The following is a 20,707-nucleotide window of genomic DNA, read 5'->3' as shown; positions in this document are numbered from 1 at the left end:
AGAATTTATAAAGAAGTCTTACAACTCTACGATTGAAAGACAAATAACCCAATTGAAAAATGGGCAAAGGATTTAAGGATATTTCTCCAAAGAAGATATACAAACGGCCAATAAGCACATGAAAGATGCACAGCATCATTAGGTATTAGGGAAGTAAAAATCAAAGCCACGATGAGATACAATTTCACACCCACTAGGATGGCCAAAATGAAAATTAAAGACAATAACAAGTGTTAGATGTAGAGAAATTAGAATCAACATTCATTGCTGGTGGGAATATAAAATGGTACAGCTATTTTGGAAAACTGGCAATTTGTCAAAATATTAAACATAGAACTACCATATAACGCACTAATTCCATTCCCAAGTATATACCCGAGAGAACTGAAAACATAGGCCCACTCAAAAATTTATACATGAAAATTTATAGCAGAATTATTCATAGTGGTCCCAAAGTGTAAGCAACCCAAATGCCCATAAACTGATGAATGGATAAATAAAATACGATAGATTCATACAATGGGATATTATTTGGCAATAAAAAGGATTGACATACTGACACATGCTACAACATGGGTGAAACTTGAAAATATTTTGTTGAATGAAAGAAGTCAGGCAGAAAAGATATCACATATTGCATGATTCTATCTGTAGAAATGTCCAGAACAGGCAAATCCATAAGAGAGATACTAGGTTAGTCATCACCAGAGAGAGGGAAGAATGGGAAGTGACTGCTGGGGGTATGGAGTTACTTTTTGAATTGATGAAAATGTTCTAAAATTAGTTAGTGGCGATGGTTACACAACCCTGTGAATATGTTAAAACCCACTGAAGTGAGTACTTTAAATGAGTGGATTTTATGGTCATTAAATTATACCTTAAAAAAGCTGTAAAAATAATAAAAATAAAACCAGTTTCCTTCTTTGCCTCTCCACATTAAAAGGAAAATAGGAGCAATGATTTCTGCTCTTGGATCAGTGGTTCTCAACTAGGGATGATGTTGTCCCCCAAGGCACACTTGGTTATGTCTGGTGACATTTTGTTTGTCACAAGTGCGGGAAGGGTGCTACTGGCATCTAGTAGGTAGATGCCAGGGATGCTGCTGAACATCCTACAATGCACAGGACAGCCCCTACCACAAAGAATGATCCACCCTAAACATCAATCGTACCAAGGTTGAGATATCCTGCCCTGGATCGGCTCCACCAGCACAGAGCAGGGTGTGTGGTGCATCCTGTCTTTCCCACAGAGGTCCTGGGGTGGGATGGCAGCCCCTGTGTTGAGGGAGGTTATTAGAAATCATCCCAGGAAATTCACTGTCAAGGCGGGAGTAAGGACATGAAGCACAGTCATCTCTCTGGGAGTGTCCTTGGGAGACGCTTCGGTCTGGTCTCAGCTCTGAGAGTAGCTATTCTGTCCTGAGTAGTCTGTCTCTGTTTTATCTCACAGGCACTGTGAACTCTGGAAGTGATCAGACCTTTCTTTTGGGGTTGGCTGCTAAAGAGTTTTGAGCCAAACTTGTCACCCATCGCAGGCAGGGCATAGGTCTTACATTTTACATTTTTTAGTTTAATTTGTGGCTCCATTTTATATCTCTACCTTTCTTTTTCTATTTTTAAAATTTATTTTCTTTTTCTTTATTTCCCATGTTTCTACTTTTAGTTTTTGCCATCTTGTGGTGTTTTGTACGTCTTGGTAAGCTATTTATACTGTGCAACACGAAACAAGATACTGAATAAATAAAGGTAAACAGTGAATCTCTCCTTGGCTCTGGGCTGGAGGTGGGAGGTCGAAGGAGGCAGATCATGGGGCGGAGTGGTGGGTGGTGTTAAGAGGCGCAGTGAGGATGGTGGGCAGGGACCAGTGATGTCTCCATCAGGTGCACTCGTCCTTGCTCCAGAGGCTTGGCCAGGTGGTGAGGGGCCAGGCTGTGAGGGGTAGGAGGATTCTCAGAGGAGGTCAGCTGTTCTGGGTCGCCATGTAGGACGCTGTGGCCTCTTGGTGTTGGAAGGAGCTGGGCTTTCAGAGAACAAGTAACAGATGCGGGGACAGAGCTGGTGGGAGAGGGGACCCAAGATGGGCAGGACCCGGTGGCATATTGAAGTGTCGTGGATGAGGAGGCAGGGATTGGGCTTCCAGGTTTCAAGTCCCACTTCCATCCTTGTGGGCCAAGAGACTTTGCAGTCATGTGGCTCCTTAGTTTCCCCATCACTAAAACAGGGTAGTAATACCTGCTAGGCCTGTCTCTGGGGTAGGCGTGAGGATCAAATGAGGTAATAAAAGGAAATTGCTGAAGTGCTCTGTTCGTTGCTAGGCTGCAAACTTTTTATTTTTTAAAAATGTGGAGGGACAAAAATAATTGCGGAGTTATTGTGGTCCTGATTGCCTCGGTGCGGGTAGAGACATTCTCATTTGGAGCAGGTAATTACTGTTGCAGAGGCACTGGGGATTGCGAGCTCGGGAGCAGGCCTGAGGGAAACAGAGAGCCTGGCTGAGCCCGGGGAACTAATTAAAACTTGCACAGCAGCCGCGGGGAGAAAGTTTTGTTAATCACCCAGTTGCATTAAGATGCATGCCATTGACTGCTGAGACCTTTAGAACTACAAGGATCTCCTGGCCTGGAGAGGCCAGTCCCTTCCCCAAGCTTTCTCTCTCAGGAGTTCTTAGCACCTCTGAGATCTTCACTCTCTCATTTTTCCCGCAAAGAGAAAGCTTGGCCCGGGAGCGTCAGGAAGGTCTGGGGTTAGGGGGACGCGGACTTCCCGGACTTGTGTGTTTTCTCACGATCTCTGGGGGGAGGTCGCCACAATTCTAGGTCTTGGGTCCAATCCCAGTGTTTTCAGCTGAGGCCACTTTCATCTTCTAAGCTTCGTGGGTTTGGCCAACAGCCCCTGGTCCCCTTTCTCTCATTTTTACATTGTTCTTCAGTTCATTTTCCCTCTCCTTGGCTCCCCCTTTGTCCCCCCATCAGCACACATCCCGGATGCTGCAGATACTACCAATTTCTACTTTCACCTGAGTAAAAATGTTGTTCTGAGAAATGTCACGGGACCTGACCAAGAAAGCCCTCTCTTGGCCCTCGAGGCTGGGAGAGCAGGGCCTCCTAAGCCTTCCCTCCAAAAGCAGTCACTTTCAAGGAACTTTTCCTCTGATCCCATGCTTTCTTCCATCTTGGGATCTTTTGGGTAGCTTTTCTTGATTTTGAAATTTTGTCTTCCCAGTCCAGGGTGAACATGGACATTGTAATCTCACTTTCTCTGTTTCCCCTGATTCATGTGAAATAATGCTGATTCTTATTATACACCAGACATTGTGTAAGTGCTTTTCATACATTATGTTAATTCTTGCAACAACCCTACAAGGTAGGAATTGTCTTTGTTTTACAGATGAGAAAACTGAGCTTCTGAGAGGTTAAACAACGTGCCCACGGTCACACAGCTTGCAGGTGGTGAAGCCAGGATCTAACTTGGAAAGTGATCCATGGCAGGCAGTTGAGGTAGAGAGGGCACTGGACTGGGAGTCAGAGGCTTGGGTTTGAATCCTGGCTCCACCACTGACTGATGGGACCTTGGGCAAGTCACACACATCGCCTCTCTTGGCCTCGGCCTCCTCATCTGCAGGGGTGAGAATAGTGCCTGGCTCGGTAGGTGGATGATGGGACTTCATAAATGTGCTTACTCAACGCAGTGCTAGACTCAGCAGGGGCTCAGGCAGTGTCCACTGTAGCAGAGGTGCCCGTGTGTGGCAGGCAGCCCCTTAGCTGGCCCCCAGCGATCCCCACCTCCTGGTGTTCCAGGCCTCATGTAACCACCTCCTCGTGAGGGAATGGAGACATCACTTCCTTGCCGCTGGGCCTCTCCGTGGCAGCTCACACCATGGCCAATGCCTTCCCTCTGAGCGAGCCAGGGAGAGAGCGAGAGAGAGTGAACAAGACAGAAGTCACAGTCTTTCTGTAACCTGGACCTTTCGGGGCTAGCATCAGTGACGCACTTCTAACTAAGAGTAAAAAGCAAAAGTGATGGGACGTCACTTTTGAGATTAGGTTACAGACTGCGAATTCCACCTTGTTCACTCTCTCTTACTCTCTCCCTTGCTCACTTACTCAGAGGGAAAGGAGCTGCCATGGTGTGAGCAGCCCCGGGAAGATGTCGCATGGCAAGAAACTGATGTCCCCATCCAGGGAGCCCCTGAGGCCTGCCACCAGCCTGGTGAGTGAGCCTGGAAGCACACCCCTCCCAGTGGAGCCTTGGAGAAGGGCAGCCTGGCTGAAATCTTGATTGCAGTCTTGTGAGAGCTGCAGGCCCTCAGCTAAGCCATGCCGGATTCCCGAGTCAGAAACAGTGAGTTAATAAACGTTCGTCGTTTTAAGTTACTAAGTTTTGAGATAATACGAGAAGGAAGGCCGTGGGGCGATGTAGTTTCTCTGGGAGAATCAAAAGAGATTTCTCAGAAGATGTGCTGGGCCTGGAGGGGGCGACAGGACGTAAACTTCAGGGGAAGGTGAGGAAAGTTCTCAGGCAGGAGAACAGCAAACAGGTGTGTTCCAGGGATGGGAAATCTGGTTTGGTGGAAATCACCTCACCTACGTATTTACCTGGATGAAAACATCTTACTTGAGGCAAGAGTGGGCTCTTCTGTGTCAGGGGTGTGTGTTTTCACAGGGCCTGTGGCCTTGGTCCTGTGCTCTCACACCCTGCCCTAAGGTGCTCTGGCATGAGCTCCCTGGCGCTCAGGGCGCTGCCACCTGAGGGGCATCAGGGAAGTCCCTCCTTTGTCTCTGGCCACGCTTTCCCCTCTTTTGCCAATGCTACTTCTTATAGCATCTCTGCTCCTCCCTCAGTGTGCTGGCTCCCTCTCCGCACGGTCCATGCAGAGACCCAGAAGTGGAGCTCAGCTGCTGAGGCAGGAGTATGGAAGAGCCTGCTTAGTTGGGGTATATCCTTTCCTGGTTCCCTGGGCTTCCTGTCCTGGGGGAGGCAGGGGGCTTGTGGCTTGAGCTCTGCCTATTTGTCTGACCCCCTAGTGGCCTCGTATGTCTGTCTGAGCCTTGCACAGTGGACCTCAGCGAAGTATGACCCTGGGATCTTGCACCTACTGAGACACCCTTGGTCCCTCAGGGCCAAGTTATCATACCTTATACCACCAAGGACCCCTTTCTTCCTTAAACTCTTTGATCTTTGACCCCAAGGCTCTGCAAACAGGCAGGCGTCAATCTGAGAAGCTCGTGTTACCTGCGGGGATTACTCTGGGGTTTTCCTGGCTCACTTCCTATATGCCACATGGTCCCTGCACACACACATGTATGCGTATGTAACACATGCACACACAGGACATCCCTGCACACAGATGTACACCTACTGGGCACTCTTGCACATACATGCACGCACACACACATGCACACAGAGTTGCAGTAGATGGGTAACTAGGACAGAGGCCAGATAAGGCATTACATGAGGAGCCTGGAGACATGGGCTCCAGCCCTCGCTCTGACTCTTGGTGACTGTGGAAAAATCATATCCCCTCTCCATCTCTCTTTCCTCTTTGATAACACGATGGAATTAGAGCAGATGTCTGCAGGGCATCTTGTTTCTGTGATCTAGATGCAGACACATTAGAAAGACATGTGGGGTGGGCGTTGGTTTGGAGGCTGGGTTAATAGAGCTCAGTGGCTTTGGGGGCAGATAGACTGTGTTTGAGCTGCAGTCAGACTGTGTGGCCCAGGGCAAGATACTTCATCTCTCTCACTGGATTCTCCATCTGTAGGGTGGGATTAATTAAACCTCGTCGTGTCAGGATTAAGTGAAGTGATTTATGCAACAATGCCACGGACTATAAATGACGCGTATTATTCCTCTCTCAGCTCTGCCCTTAATTCTCTGAGCCATCTTGGGTAAACCAAACGAGCTTTTTGAGAACTCAGTTACCTCCTCTGTAGACTGGAGTTTGGATCAGTAGAGGGTCTTCAAGGAATATTCCTTTTACCATCTCTCACAGCTCAGAGGGGACGGCATCGAACGTGGCTATTCGGAGATTCACCACACGGGGGCGATGTGATCCCATTTTGAACAAACCGCGGAGAGTCATGCTGCTCTTCGGCAAAAGTCTGCCCTTTGGGGTCCATTTCCCGGACTCTATCCCATTCTCTCCCGTTTTTCATTTCTAACTCTTGTTAACTGGAAATTGTAGCAATACTCAACATCATAAACCTGGAAACAACCTAAGTGCCCATCACTCCTGTTTTGCTCAAGCCTGTCTCTAACGCATACGTTTGAAAAACGCACACGTTTAAAAAACGCACATTGATAATCAGAAACATTCACTCTTGACTAACTTGCAAAATTACTCCATTGATAAACACACTTCCAAAGATGTGAGTAGGCGTAATTAGCTGAAAGTAAGTTGCGCTTAATACATTAAAACAAATTCCATCTTTTTCTTTTAATGTTTTATTTTTACTTCTTAAATTAAAAAAAAATTTAATTTAATTTTTGGAAACAACAGAAATGTTTTTATTACAGCAAACTGGTTTATAACATTATATAAATTTTGAATGTACATTATTATATTTCTATTTCTGTGTCGATTACATCGTGTTCTGCACCCAAAGACTAATTACAATCCATCACCACATGCATGTGCCTAATCCCCCCTCTCACCCTCCTCCCTCCCGTCTTCCTCTCTGGTAACCATCAATCCAATCTCTGTCTCTATGTGTTTCTTTGTTGTTGTTTTTATCTTCCATTTATGAGTGAGATCATGCAGCATTTGACTTTTTCCCTCTGACTTATTTCGCTTAGCATAACACCCTCGAGGCCCATCCATGTTGTCATAGATGGCAAGATTTCATTCTTTTTTATGGCTGAGTAGTATTCCATTGTGTATATATACCACATCTGCTTTATCCCTTCATTCCTTGATGGTCACCTAGGTTGCTTCCAAGTCTTGGCTATTGTGAATAATGCTGCAGTAAACATAGGGTGCATATATCTTTACACATTCGTGCTTTCATGTTCTTTGGATAAATACCCAGCAGTGGAATAGCTGGGTCATATGGTAGCTCTATTCTTAATTTTTTGAGGAATCTCCATATTGTTTTCCATAGTGGCTGCACCAGTTTGCACTCCCACCAGCAGTGCATGAGAGTTCCCTTTTCTCCACATCCTCTCCGATGCTTGCTGTCTTGTTAATTATAGCCATTCTAACGGGAGTGAGGTGATATCTCATTGTAGTTTTGATTTTCACTTCCCTGAAAGTTAATGATGTTGAGCATCCTGTCATGTGCCTGTTGGCCATCTGTATATCTTCTTTGGAGACATGTCTTTTCAGATCTTTTGCCCATTTTTCAGTCGGGTTGTTAGTTTTTTTTCTTGTTGAGATGTATGAGTTCTTTATATATTTTGGATATTAACCCCTTCTCAGATATATGGTTTCCAAATATCTTCTCCCAGCTGTCAGGTTGCCCTTTCGTTTTGTTGATGGTTGTCTTTGTTGTACAGAAGCTTTTTAGTATGTTATAGTCCCATTTGTTTGTTTTTTCTATTGTTTCCCTTGCCAAGTCAGACATGGTACTTGAAAATATGCTGCTAAGACTGATGAAGAGTGTACTGCTTAGGTTTTCTTCTAGAAGTTTCATGGTTTCAGGTCTTATATTCAAGTCTTTAATCCATTTTGAGTTAATTTTTGTGTATGGTATAAGATAATAGTCCACCTTTATTCTTTTGCATGTGGCTGTCCAGTTTTCCCAACACCATTTATTGATGAGACTTTCCTTTCCCCATTGTATGTTCTTGGCTCCCTTGTTGAAAATTAGCTGTCAATAGATGTGTGTGTTTATTTGTGGGCTCTGAATTCTGTTCCATTGATCTGTGTGCCTGTTTTTGTGCCAGTACCATGCTGTTTTGGTCACTATGGCTTTGTATTATATTTTGAAATCAGGGAGTGTGATACCTCTAGCTTTATTCTTTTTTCTCAGGAATCCTTTGGCTATTCGAGGTCTTTTGTTGTTCCATATAAATTTTAGGGTTATTTGTTCTATTTCTGTGAAAAATGTTAGAACTTTGATAAGGATTGTATTAAATCTTAGATTGCTTTAGGACGAATGAACATTTAATTATGTTAATTCTTCCAATCCAAGAACACAGAATATCTTTCCATTTCTTTGTGTCTTCTTCAATTTCTTTCAAAATTGTTTTATAGTTTTTCGTGTACGGGTCTTTCACTTCTTTTGTTAAGTTTATCCCTAGGTATTTTATTCTTTTTGTTGCAGTTGTAAATGGGATTGTATTCTTAATTTCTCTTTCTGTTGTTTGTTTGTAGAAATGCAGCTAGCTTTTGTATGTTGATTTTGTATCCTGCAACTTTCCTGTATTCAGTTATTTCTTCTGAAAGTTTTTTGGTGGATTCTTGGGGTTTTCTATATATAAACTCACATCATCTGCAAATAATGACAGTTTCTGTTCATGGAGAAAGAGGCAAAATGAAGAGACAAAGGAATACATTCCAAGTAAGGGAAGAGAAAAAAACCCCAGAAAAAGAACTAAATGAAACAGAGATAACCTACCTGACAAAGAGTACAAACTAATAGTCATAAGGATACTCAGTGATCTTGGGAGAAGAGTGGATGAACTCAGTGAGAACTTCGACAAAGAATTAGAAGATATAAAAAGAACCAATATAAATATAATATAAAAAGAAATGAAGAATACAATACTGAAAATGAAAAATTCAGTAGAGGGACTCCATAGCAGAGTAGATGATACAGAAGAACAGATCAGCGAGCTGGACAAAAGACTAGAGGAAATCACCCAAGGTGAATAGATAAAGAAAAAAGAATTAAAAAGAACAAGGACAGTCTACAGGACCTCTGGGACAACATCAAGTGCACTAACATCCATGTTATAGGTGTCACAGAAGGAGAAGAGAGAGACAAAAGGGAAGAGAATCTATTTGAAAAATTAATAGCTGAAAACCTTCTGAACCTAAGGAGGGAAACAGACATCCAAATACAGGAAGCACAGAGAGCACCAAACAAGATAAACCCAAAGAGGCCCACACCAAGACACATTATAATTAAAATATCAAGAATTAAAGATAAAGGGAGAATCCTAAAAGCTGCAAGAGAAAGAACAAGTTACATACAAAGGAAACCACATAAGGCTATCAGCTAACTTCTCAGCAGAAACTTTATAGGATAGAAGGCAGTTGCTTGATATATTTAAAGTGCTTAAAGGAAAAAACTTACAGCCAAGAATGCTGTACCCAGCAAGGTTATCATTCAGAATGGAGGGAGAGATAAAGAGTTTCCCAGACAAGCAAAAACTACAGGAGTTTATCACCAAGAAATTAGCCTTACAAGAAATGCTAAAGGGACTTATTTAAGTGTAAAAGAGAAGTCCACAAATACAAATTTTAAAAATTATCCAAAAAAACCAATAATGGGGGCCAGCCCCATGGCCAAGTGGTTGGGTTTGTGCACTCTGCTTTGGTGACCCAGGGTTTCACCAATTCGGACCCTGGGCGTGGATGGCACCACTCATCAAGCCATGCTGAGGCAGCATCCCACATGGCACAGCCAGAAGGACCTACAGCTAGAATATACAACTATATACTGGGGGGCTTTGGGGAGAACAAGAAGAAAAAAAAGAAGATTGGCAACAGATGTTAGCTCAGGTCACAAACTTTATTTAGATTTCCTTAGTTTTTGCCTTATGTCCTTTTTTCTCTTCTAGGATACCAAATTATATTCAGTTGTTAGTTTCTCAGACATTCCTTGTTTTGAATGACCTTGACAGTTTTGTGGAGTACTGGTCAGATGTTTTGTAGCGTGTCCCTCTATTGGAATTTGTCTGACGTTTTTCTTATGATTAGACTGGAGTTATGGGTTTTAGAAGGAAGGTGACACAGGTAATGTGCCATTCACATCACATCAGATCAAAGCTACAGACTGTCAGTGTGATTTGACACTGTTGATGTTGACGTGATCACCTGGTTGAGGTGGCATTTATCAGGTTGTTCCACTGTAAAGCTACTCTTTTTTCTGCTTCTTTCTAGAAAGTCATTATGTGTAGCCCACACTTAAGGTGGGGGAAGTTATGCCTCCCTTCCTTGAGGGTGAACTATCTACATAAGTTATTTGAAATTCTTAATAAGTAAACTTTTGCAGCCTAAAACAGAAAATAACCCAATCAAACGAGAGATTGCCTTGAATTAGGAGGATATTTATAGGAAACTAAACAGGAGGGAAACTGCAGCAAAGAGGAAAAGCTTCTTTCCTGGTTCAGTGATACACATAATTTGAAGGACCTGCAATTTGTCTCTGGTCCTTATTCATTGAGCCACTAGGGCTCAAGGCATCTTCTCAGTCCCCTCTCTCATCCCCTGCTGTTGGGGACAACATTTACTCCAGGTGAGATCTGAGTGTTTCCTATTTCTAAAGCTTCCTCAGCAGCTGAGGAGAGAGTTGAACCCCTGGGCTGGGTTGGGAAGTTCTACCAGAAGTCAGACCTGTTGCTATTTTAGCAATTTCTTTTCTTTGAGTATTAGCACTGTTTTACAGAAGGATTTTGAGAAAGTGTTTTCCAGGTGCTGGAAAGAAGAAGCCTAGGGACTAACTCTGGGAATGGTCCATGGGCAGAGGGCAGCCCTTGGGGCGTGGGCAGAGCAGTTCAGCAGATGGACACTGGCCAGGGAGCTGGAATGCTTGGTTTCTGAGCCCAGCTTCATTCAGGCCCTGCTGAGGGACCTTGGACACATCCCAACTCGTCTGCATTGTGGTGGTCTCTTCATCATCCTTGGGGTGGGGACTCCAGACCCCAGGACTGACAGCAGGGAATTCTCACGGGCTTAGGCACGGTGATGGGGCAGGAGGAAACTGCTTCCTTCTTTCTGGTCCCCAGGCAAAACTCCCTTCCCCCTTCTTCAGCTTCCCCTGCCTCCCCTCCCTCTCCATCCTCTGCTCTGGGAATCAGGCCCTTGGGGGGATTGAGCTCCTGTGATGTGCTGCTGGGGAGTGGCATTCTGAGGGCTGTGGGGACCCAGGTGCAGGTAAAAGCCCCACCTACCTTTTCCGCATAGCCTCTGACCCTGTGTCTTCTCTTTCTCTTGCTTTCGCTGTCAATCCAGCTCTTCCCCTGCCTCACAGTGGGTCTGTCTTTCTTCCATCCTCCTTCTACCAGCTGAGTTTATTCTGTCTGCTCACCCACCTTTCTGTCATATTTTCTGCTGCTTTCTCAAAGGGAGCAGTTCCAGCTGTCCCAGCTCTTTGCTCCTAGAACCTGGAACGTGGGTGAGTGGAACAAACCACCCTGGTGTCTCAAGGTCCCAGCCTCGAGGGAGGTCTGCTGTTCCCCCTCAACTCCCCAGTTTTCTTTGCTTTCTGTGCTAAGGGGTTGTCTGGGAGGGAATTGCCAGCATTCCCACCCCACTGCTGATGAGTGGGATGTTCTTGTGGACTAGTCCACGCCTTTCTTGCTGCCACCGGAGCCTTTGTTCTTTGCCTGGCCGCCTCCTGCTGCTGCAGAAGCCCTCTCCTAGCTCTTTCTTCCAGTCTGGCTTTGGGGACATGGGAGGTGGCAATGGGACAGCAGTAACTGAGTTTGTTTTGCTGGGGTTCTCAGGCTTTGGTTCCCTTCAGGGTCCTCTCTTTTGGGGGGTGCTGTGCATCTACCTGGTGACCTTGCTGGGCAACTCCCTGATCACCTCCTCACCCTGGTAGACCCTGCCCTGAACTCGCCAATGTATTTCTTCCTTCGGCATTTCTCCATGGTGGAAATCCTCTGCGCCACAACCATCGTGCCCAGGATGCTGGCCGATCTCCTCTCTTCCTGCCCCACCATCCCACTTGCCAGCTGCTTCACCCAGCTGTATTTCTTTGCCCTCTTTGGCATCACTGAATGCTGCTTGCTCACTGCCATGGCCTATGACCGCTACGCAGCCATCTGCCGGCCACTGCATTATACCACCCTGATGAACCAGGGTGCCTGCGGGAGCATGGTGGGCGCCTCCTACCTCATGGGCATTATCACTGGCATCACTCACTCCATCTTCATCTTCACTTTGCCTTTCCATGGTGCCAACACAATCCATCACTTCCTATGTGACATGCTGCCTGTGCTGAGATTGGCTAGTGCGAGCACCTTCTGGGGTGAAGTGGGCAATCTTGCTGTCACGATAGCCTTCATCTTGACCCCCTTCTCACTGATCATAGCCTCCTATGCCTGTATCCTTGCTACCATCCTTGGAGTTGCGTCATCCCAGGGACGCCAAAAAGTCTTCTCTACCTGTTCCTCCCATCTGTTTGTGGTCATGCTCTTTTTTGGGACTGGAACTGTTGCCTATATGGGGCCTTGGGCAGGCTCCTCTCCGGACACGGACCAGATCCTTGCCCTCTGCTACACAGTTGTCACCCCCATGTTAACCCTTTTGTCTACACTCTGAGGAACAAGGAGGTCACAGGGGCAATGAGGCTGCTCATGAAGAGATACCTTTGGAGCACTTGATCCCCTGGGTTCTTGAAGACAAGTGCTTGATCCTTGGATACTTTCAAGGAGGAGGAGAAGCTGGGCCCCACAGTCCCCAAGGGTCTGGTCTGCTCTGTGTGGTGTGTGGGCTCCCTGGCCTGCGCGGCTCGAGGGCTCATGGCACTGACCATCTGCTCAGGGCTCTGCTTCTGGGGCCTGTTCTTACGGCCTTGACTTCAGTGTCTGTAGGTGCAGAGGAGGGAAACACAGTTGGGGGAAGGTTGAGGTGGGAAGGCGGCTGTGTCCGTCTCGTGTGACGACTGAGCAATTCCTGGTCTTCCCTGAGGTAGATTCCTGGACCTTCCTGGGGCTGATTCCTGGAGACATCACTCTTCCTCCTTCTCCCAGACTCATCACTGCAAGTCTTTGTCTCTCACGTCTGCTGCCTCTGGTACAACAAGAGCTCCTTTACTCCAAGTCTGAGGTGGATCCTGGCAGGAACAGGGGCCGGGAGTAGATGGTCTGGCTTTGGCAGCTCAGACGCCGAGTCTTGCTGGGTGCTGCTTTGAGTCTGGAAGCATCTGTCTAGTTACTTGGTTCCTGGCTTAAAACTTCTCCTCTGGGATCCCTGAGATGTTGATATTCTCTCCTTAGCTTCTTTCTCGTCTGCTGAAGGACTTGCTCTTCATTTTCTCCTCTGGTCCTAGGGTAGAAGTGCACACACATCTCTTTCCCTGACTCTGATCAGAAGGTCCGATCTGGCCCCTAGACTCCCAAGATGATGCTTTTGTTTCTTGAAAACTGTCCGCTCTTTCTCCTTGGAGGCCACCTTGATTTGCTGGCCAGAGGGAGCCAGCACCATGTTACATTTCTTGGGAAGCCCATTCTTGCGTCAACAAGCTGCAGAGGGAGCAGCACATGCAGGGGAATCCCTCTCAGGGCACAGTGACTGAGGGCCTGGAGACGAGCTTGATTTTCTCCCCCAGTTTATAAAAGTAACGCTGTTCATTGCAGAGAATTTTGCCTCCAGAAGAAAAGAAAACAGCCGTTAACATTTTGGTGTTAATAATATCCTCAGGAAATTATTGCAGTCTTGTTTCCCTCTGTGTACTTATATATAAATATTTTTAAAAACTAGAAATGGGATTATACTGTCTAAATTATTCTATAACTTTTATTTTCTACTTTATTAAGCTATATTGTGGCATTTTACCATATAAATATATTTGTATAGCATGGTTTGAATATCATACAGTATCCTACTGTACAGAGGTACTATGATTTTTAAGCAATCTCCTATTATTGGAATTATAATTTTTTTGTTATAAATATTGCTGAGATAGATATCATTGTACTTATATCTTTGTATACTTATCTTAAACTTCTAGAAATGGAATTGCTGAGTCAAAACAAATACACAGTTTTCAAACTTTTGAAACATATTGCCAAATTGCCCCACAAAAGATTTTTTGTTGTTTTACAGTCTGAGGGCAGTTCAATTTTCAGGGCAAGAAAATGGACTATAACTCAGATGAGCTTCAGTTACATAGCCTGGGAAAGTTAAGGATGGGTGAGGAGTGGATCTTTAATAATTTTGTAAAATGCAGAAAAGATCTGATGAGGAGGACACGAACTCACTTTCCTTCAGTCTAGCAAGAACTGGGTGAGACACACTTGGACTGAGTGCGCAACGTGGGGCATCAACGTCAGACCCAAAGAATGACTTCCTGGTGGAGTTGGTATCTAACAAGACAAGGGGAGAGGCTTTTTCCTCATTGTTCTGAGCTGGGGGTGGAGAAAAGAGGAGGAAGACCTGGTGGAATTGCACTGGCTAAGCCCTGGGCGGCTTCCTGCTTCTCTCACCTGAGATGGTGACCATCAGCTCTGAAGGCTGAGGTCCCCTATTTTCAGGGTCCCCAGATAGAGTTGCCAGAAAAATAGTGGATGCCTAGTTAAACTTGAATTTCCGATAAAAAACAATTTTTTAGTGTAACTGTGTCCCGTGAAATCTTTGGCTTGAGGGATTTAGCACCGTTTTATCTTTCTGGGGAAAGAAATACTTGGGACATACTTATATTAAAAAAATTATTCATTAGGAAATCAAACTTAATTAGATGTTTTGTATTTTTATTTGCTGAATCTGACAACTGTACCTTCAGGTGCTCTTCAGGCAGGGCTGGCACTGCAGTTGGAGGTGAGGATCTAAGTAGAAAGCTCCCATCACCTCCACTTGGGAAGAAGGAAGCCGCTTGGGAAATAGTAGTTTCCTCTGATGTGAGTCCTTTGTTTGACCAGAGACCCACTGTTAGTACTTGTGTGAATGTTGGCCATCCTGTAAGTGCAAAAGACGATATGAAAGGCTGGGGATGGAGAGCCCATGTCTATACCTGGGAATAAGGCACATTAAAGAGTAGAATAGGGTCCAGTATTTTATTGGAAAGGCTAGGAGTGGAGACTTTGGAGCTGGTTAAGGAGGGTTGACCAGAAGGCTGGTTACAGATGGTACTATGGCGCAGTGGTTTAGAGCTTGTCGTTGGTGTTAGGCAGGTCCAAGATTATCCTGACTGTCATTTACTATCTGCAAGAGCTTGGGAGATTTCTTAACACTTTTATGCCTTAATTTCCTTATCTGTAAAATAATGATTATGTAGCTTTTGTGTTTCACAGGATTGCTGTGAGGATTGAATGTAACCTTCCTTAGTCATTCTTTGCTACAAAATCACTTAGCATTACCTGAAATCAACTTGTTTATTTGTTTATGGTTTCTCTCTCTTCACTAAAATATATGTTCCATAAAAGAGGGATGTGTCTGTCTTGTTCACCACTGTATTTGTAGTGCCTGACACAGAATGGATGTTCAAGAAATATTTGTTGAATAGATAAATGAATAAATATAAAAAAACTGCTTACCCACTGCATAGCAAATAGTGAAGTGTTATCTAATCTATTTTTTTTTTTTTGGTGCTGAGGAAGATTAGCCCCGAGCAAATATCTGTTGCCAATCTTCCTCTTTTTTCTGCTCGAGGAAGATTAGCCCTGAGCTAACATCTGTGCCAATATTCCTCTACTTTATATGTGGGTTGCCGCTACAGCATGGCTGATAAGTGGTATAGGTCTGTGCCTGGGATCTGAACCCATGAACCCGGACTGCTGAAGCTAAGCATGCCTAACTCAATCACTATGCACAGGGCCAGCCCCATTAACTAATCTATTTTTATTGCTACTATGGTTGCTATTACTAACATTTGCTTTTCTAGGAAGTTGAATGGTAAATTTCAGTGAGGTTTTTAATATCTTAAAAATTTGGGACTTTTCTCATTAAAAAGAATTCCCCTAAAGTTGCTGGAAAGTCTAAAGTGTGCTATGTTGAAGAGACGTAAGGGAGAAACTGTGTGTGGGATTTTGAAGAGAGGGGATTTGGAAATGAGGAAATCCTGGCGCAAGCTGTGGAGTGGGGATAATTCTGAAGGGATCAGATGGGTCATTCCCTGTGGGCCATGGGAGAGAAAGAAGGAAAGGGGAAGCAACTGAAGAATTCTGGGGTGGAGAAAAACTGACTCTGGTGGCTCGCAGAGTTGATAGGAACCCTGGAGAAGCAGGCTTAGAAAATGATCAGGAACCAAGAGAACCTTAGAGACCAGAACTGCAGCCAGGGTCATACCACAGGGGTGGTCTGGTCAGCATGCTGTTGCCACCTGCCACCACTGGTTATGGCGACTCTTCTGGCACTGTGTGGTGCTGCTGTCTCTTGACCCTGGATGCCACCACTGCCATCATGAAATGAATTGTAAACTTTCCTTTACTCTTTGCATCACTTGGGCTTGATTGAAAATCTTAGCAGATGCATCCACAGGCACTAGCTCAGGTCACAGGCCTGTGTCTTCGCTGTCAGAGTTTAGGGAAAGCCAGTGTTTTGGCCATTTGGCTTCTGTAGAGAAGGGTGGAGTTCTGTCTCCCACAAAGTTTTTAACTACCAGATCAAAGTGAATGGCAAGTGACTTCTCAGCAGGGGTGGTAACTGGGTTAGCTGGTGAGGAGAAGCCCCTTTGGTTGAGTCGTGCATGGCCTCCTTTCCTGCCATGAAGGCCATTCTATTCACAGGCCTGTTAGAAAGAACTAGATGTGATTTGCTGGGGAAGGAGGCAGATGCAACTTTCTTGTGTCTTCAGGACGTGCATGGGTCCATCTAAACTTAGTAGTTCCTCTTGTTGGTGAAGTGCTACTGCGAATAACTAACTTTAGATTGGAAGCATCAATTTACATCCAATCTACGCTGAGCGATATAGTCCAATGACAGCCTGGAGTCAGTGGTCAGGTGTTCAGTACATAATGCTGACTACAAGAAACCCAAGAACACTTTCATAAAAGGATACTAATTATTTTACCAAAAGGGTAAGGTTTGGCTCCCAAATCTGTGATTTGCCCTTTGACTTACCAAAGGTTCCAGTGCCGCCAACATTGAGCATCTTAGGGTGCACTGAGTAGTTCAGAAGGCCCAGATGGCAGGACCGCATCCTGGACCAGCTAGAGAGCCTTTTCTTGTTCTGGCTTTTAAGATACCTGATAAGTGGTTTGAAGCAGCACAACCAAATGGTCTATATGTTACTTCCCCAATCCAGAGAACCATAGGAGGTCTTTTTCTTACTGTAGAGAAAAAGACGTGAGGCAACTTGTCCTTAACATTTGAGGAGATCTCTTGACATCGCCAGAAAACCTCCACTGGGGTGATAGGTTCCAAAATTTGACGAGATTTACTGCCTACTCTCTGGTATGAATGCATATATAGAATTCCTGCCATTTGCTTTTCTCCAGGTGCTACCAGCATAGTCTGGTCAGTATAATGGGCCAGCGTGGTGTCCTCTAGGACGATGAGGTGATCAAGATGCCAGTGGATTAAACGGTGGTGCATAGCTAGAGTTGATATAACTCTGAGGCAGGACAAGAAAGGTGAACTTCTGTCCTTTCCAGGAGAAAGTATACCGATTCTGGAGTGTTTTCCACTTACAAGATAGGGAAAAATGCATTTTCTTACTCAGTATTTGCATACCCAGTTCAGGGGAGAAGTAGCTTTCTGGTGGTCCAGGCTGTCCTGCCCCTCCTATTCTGTGCCACTAAGCTTTTGTTTTGCCTGTCACTCTGTTTATCCTCCTTAGCGTCTTGTCTGTCCTCATCTTCCTGCTTTCTCTAAACTTACATGATCAGAGGGGGAATTCATAGTGTAGACAGTTAAAAGTGTGGGGTCTAGTGTCGGAAACTCAAGTCTGTTACTCCCTAGCTGTGTCACCTGGAGAAGGTTGTTCAGCATCTCTATGCCTTGATTTCCTCATCTTATTGAAACTGATATAATAACAAGTCCACTTAGAAGTGGATCTACTGTGAAGCTTAAACTTTTGGAGAGCTTCACTTAGATAGGCTCCTTATAAGGGCCTGGAAGGAGCTCTAGTAATTTGTTCCTATGGTCATATGTTCTTAAAAAATTGCAAAAGTGATGTATTTTAACTGCAATCTGTTGTAACTTCTGTCTCTCTCCTCTCTGACTTCCTCTCTGTCACATTTCCCCTCCTGGTGGGTGGTGCTGAAGCGGCCATGGATATTTCTGGGTCTAAGACAAAGTCGAGCTGGGGATAGATTAGGTTTCAGTTTAGTGGGCTGTGTTTACGTGGTTCACAGTCACTTTTGAGTGTAGTTATTGCTATACCATATCCTCGTATGTTGCTAGTATAGTTAAGTTATTGCTGATGCAGGAATGACTTTGAGGAATGTGCCTTCTATTGCCTGTGACATATCACTCAGCATTGTGACACTAAGTGCAAGCTCAGAGGTGTATTATGATAAAAATGTGTTTGCTGGTGCCTGGCACTGAAAATATGTGGGTAGTGGAGGAGAAATGTGGTTGGAAACGTATGAGTTGGGAAGTTAGCCTACAGAAAAGAAATCTTCCAATCGCCATGTGTGTAGAGTTGTGAGCAAGGGTTTGATTTTCATCCTCTAAGTAAAAAAAAAGTTCTTTCCTGTCAGAAACATATCTGGTAATTCAGGAACATATAAAAGTATAAACACATCATTAATTTTTTTCTTCTTTTTATGGGAATAGAGTATTTGGTTAAGCTTAACTACTTCATTTTAAATGAAATTTTAGATGTTTTTGATGTTTCAATAAGAAAGTGAGAAACTATAGACATCTGATTTGGATGTATATGAAGTTACCTGCTTTGGTCCTCTTCAAGCTTACTTATAAGAGAACTAAGAGAAAATCTAGGTAAAAAGAATGAAATAAGAAACAAAAGTGATAAAGATGAATGATGAAGTCAATAGAAACTATTCTTATATGGAGAAATGAGTTGTAATCAAGCTGTAATTCATTAAGAGAGAGAGAGAGATTCTGCGTAAAGTATAGGCTCTTGGATTATTTGATAATCTATCTCTAACAGATAGTATTTTCCAAAGATTACTACAGTAATATCACCCATCAGACATGCACTTCTGTAAAATGACCTTGCAATGCCCATATATCAAGAAGTGGAGTTTAATTGCCCCTACCTTTAAATTTGGGCTGGACTTGGTGACCCTCTTGTAACCAGTCAAATGTGGTGGAAATGATGCTGTGTGACTTCCAGGGTTAGGTCAGAAGAAGCCTTGCAGCTTCTGTCTTGCTTTCTTGGAATGCTTGCTCTGGATCTTTTTTCCTGGGACATTCCCTCTTGGAATCCAACTGCTATGCTGTGAGAAGCCCAACCCACATGGAGAGATCATGCGTAGGTGTTCTGGTCAACAAACCCAGTCATCGCAGGCACTGGACACGTGAATGAAGAAACTGTTAGATGATTCTGCTCCCAGCTGTTCGAGTCCCTTCTAGCTATCGAGTCTTCCCAGTAGATGACACAGACATTGTGGGGCAGAGACAAGCCATCTTTTTGTGCTTGGTCTAAATTCCTGATCTGCAGAAATTAGGAGCATAATAAAATGATCATTGTTTTATGCCACTAGATTTGGTGTTGGTTTGTTATGCAGAAATAGAAAACTTGAACACCATCCAGTTAATGAAGAAGAAGGAATCAAACACATTGAAAAAAGATTTAGATTTCTTGTTGATTAGACATAAAAACTGACATTAAAGAAGAAAACATAAATTTAATACGCTGCTACAATGAAAACCTTGAGGACAAGCTGGCTGGGGAGTGAGGTCAGTTCACAGACTGTTTAAGATAACTCACTGCACAAGAAAACTTGAAATGCCGTGAAAATTTACAGCTAAGATATGAAAGAAACTCCATAAGAGTTTGACCAAATCTGACAACAATCCTAAAAGTTTATATAAAATTACCAATAGTGAGTTGAGCTGTGAAATTTTTCTAAACTCTCAATAAAAGAACAGCAAATTTCAAGCAACCATGCTAGGGGAAAGACAAAACATCTTTCTAATCTCTCTGCAGAAAGTGTATCACAAAATCATCATCATATGAACACGAAGTTAGTCAAAGAGTAAACCGTAAAAAAGATAGGAAAAAAAGAATTATGGAGGGGATCAGGCAGTTAATTAACAAAAATATATTATTTTTTTGGATTATATCACATTTGTGGCATTTGCCAGTTTAAAAAAAGTTTCTAGGGCTAGGCACCATAGCTGAGTGGTTAAAGTTTCACACCCTTCACTTTGGTGGCCTGGGTTTGTGAGTTTGGATCCCGGATGCAGATAGGTTCTCTATCAACTAGGAAGACACACTGGAATAAGACAGGGACCAAAAGATCAGCCACTCATCAGCCATACTGTGGAGGCATCTCACGTACAAAATAAAGGAAGATTGGAACAGATGTTAGCTCAGGGTGAATCTTCCTCACACACACACATACACAATTTCTAGAGCCTGGCCCTGTGGCCGAGTGGTTAAAATTCCACATGCTCTGCTTTAGCGCAGACCTACACACCACTCATCAAGCCATGCTGTGGTGGCGTCCCACGTACAAAATAGAGGAAGACTGGTACAGATGTTAGCCCAGGGCTTGTCTTCTTCAAGAAAAAAAAGAGGAGGATTGGCAACAGATGTTAGCTTAGGGCGAATCTTCCTCAGGGAAAAAAAAATTCTAATTTCAGTAATTTCTTTTTTCATTTTAAGTAAACATTTGCACCTAATTTTATATTTGTACTTTAGTTTTGTTTTATTAAATAGGGCTGTCTCAAATTATATAAGCTCTTGGTCACACAAAATCGGGACCCAGGCCTGTACCTACCACATAGGGTTTTTATGGGA

At 44.0% G+C, this 20,707-nt stretch overlaps 1 protein-coding gene and 1 pseudogene across 1 annotated transcript in view; both read left to right on the top strand.

Moving 5' to 3' along the window:
- Positions 1 to 4,267: 4,267 nt before the first annotated feature.
- OR6C319 (olfactory receptor family 6 subfamily C member 319) overlaps positions 4,268 to 20,707 on the top strand; it is a 137,666-nt gene continuing 121,226 nt past the window's right edge. The window contains exon 1 of the mRNA XM_070269186.1: positions 4,268 to 4,340. The gene's annotated coding sequence lies outside the window, so the exon portion shown is untranslated. The remainder of the gene's footprint in view (positions 4,341 to 20,707) is intronic.
- Positions 11,561 to 12,497, top strand: OR10P22P (olfactory receptor family 10 subfamily P member 22, pseudogene; annotated as a pseudogene).

Source organism: Equus caballus, chromosome 6 (assembly GCF_041296265.1).
Source record: "Equus caballus isolate H_3958 breed thoroughbred chromosome 6, TB-T2T, whole genome shotgun sequence".
Lineage (NCBI taxonomy): Eukaryota > Metazoa > Chordata > Mammalia > Perissodactyla > Equidae > Equus > Equus caballus.
Note: the sequence above shows the minus strand (reverse complement) of the source record. Positions and strands in the feature narration are given on the sequence as shown.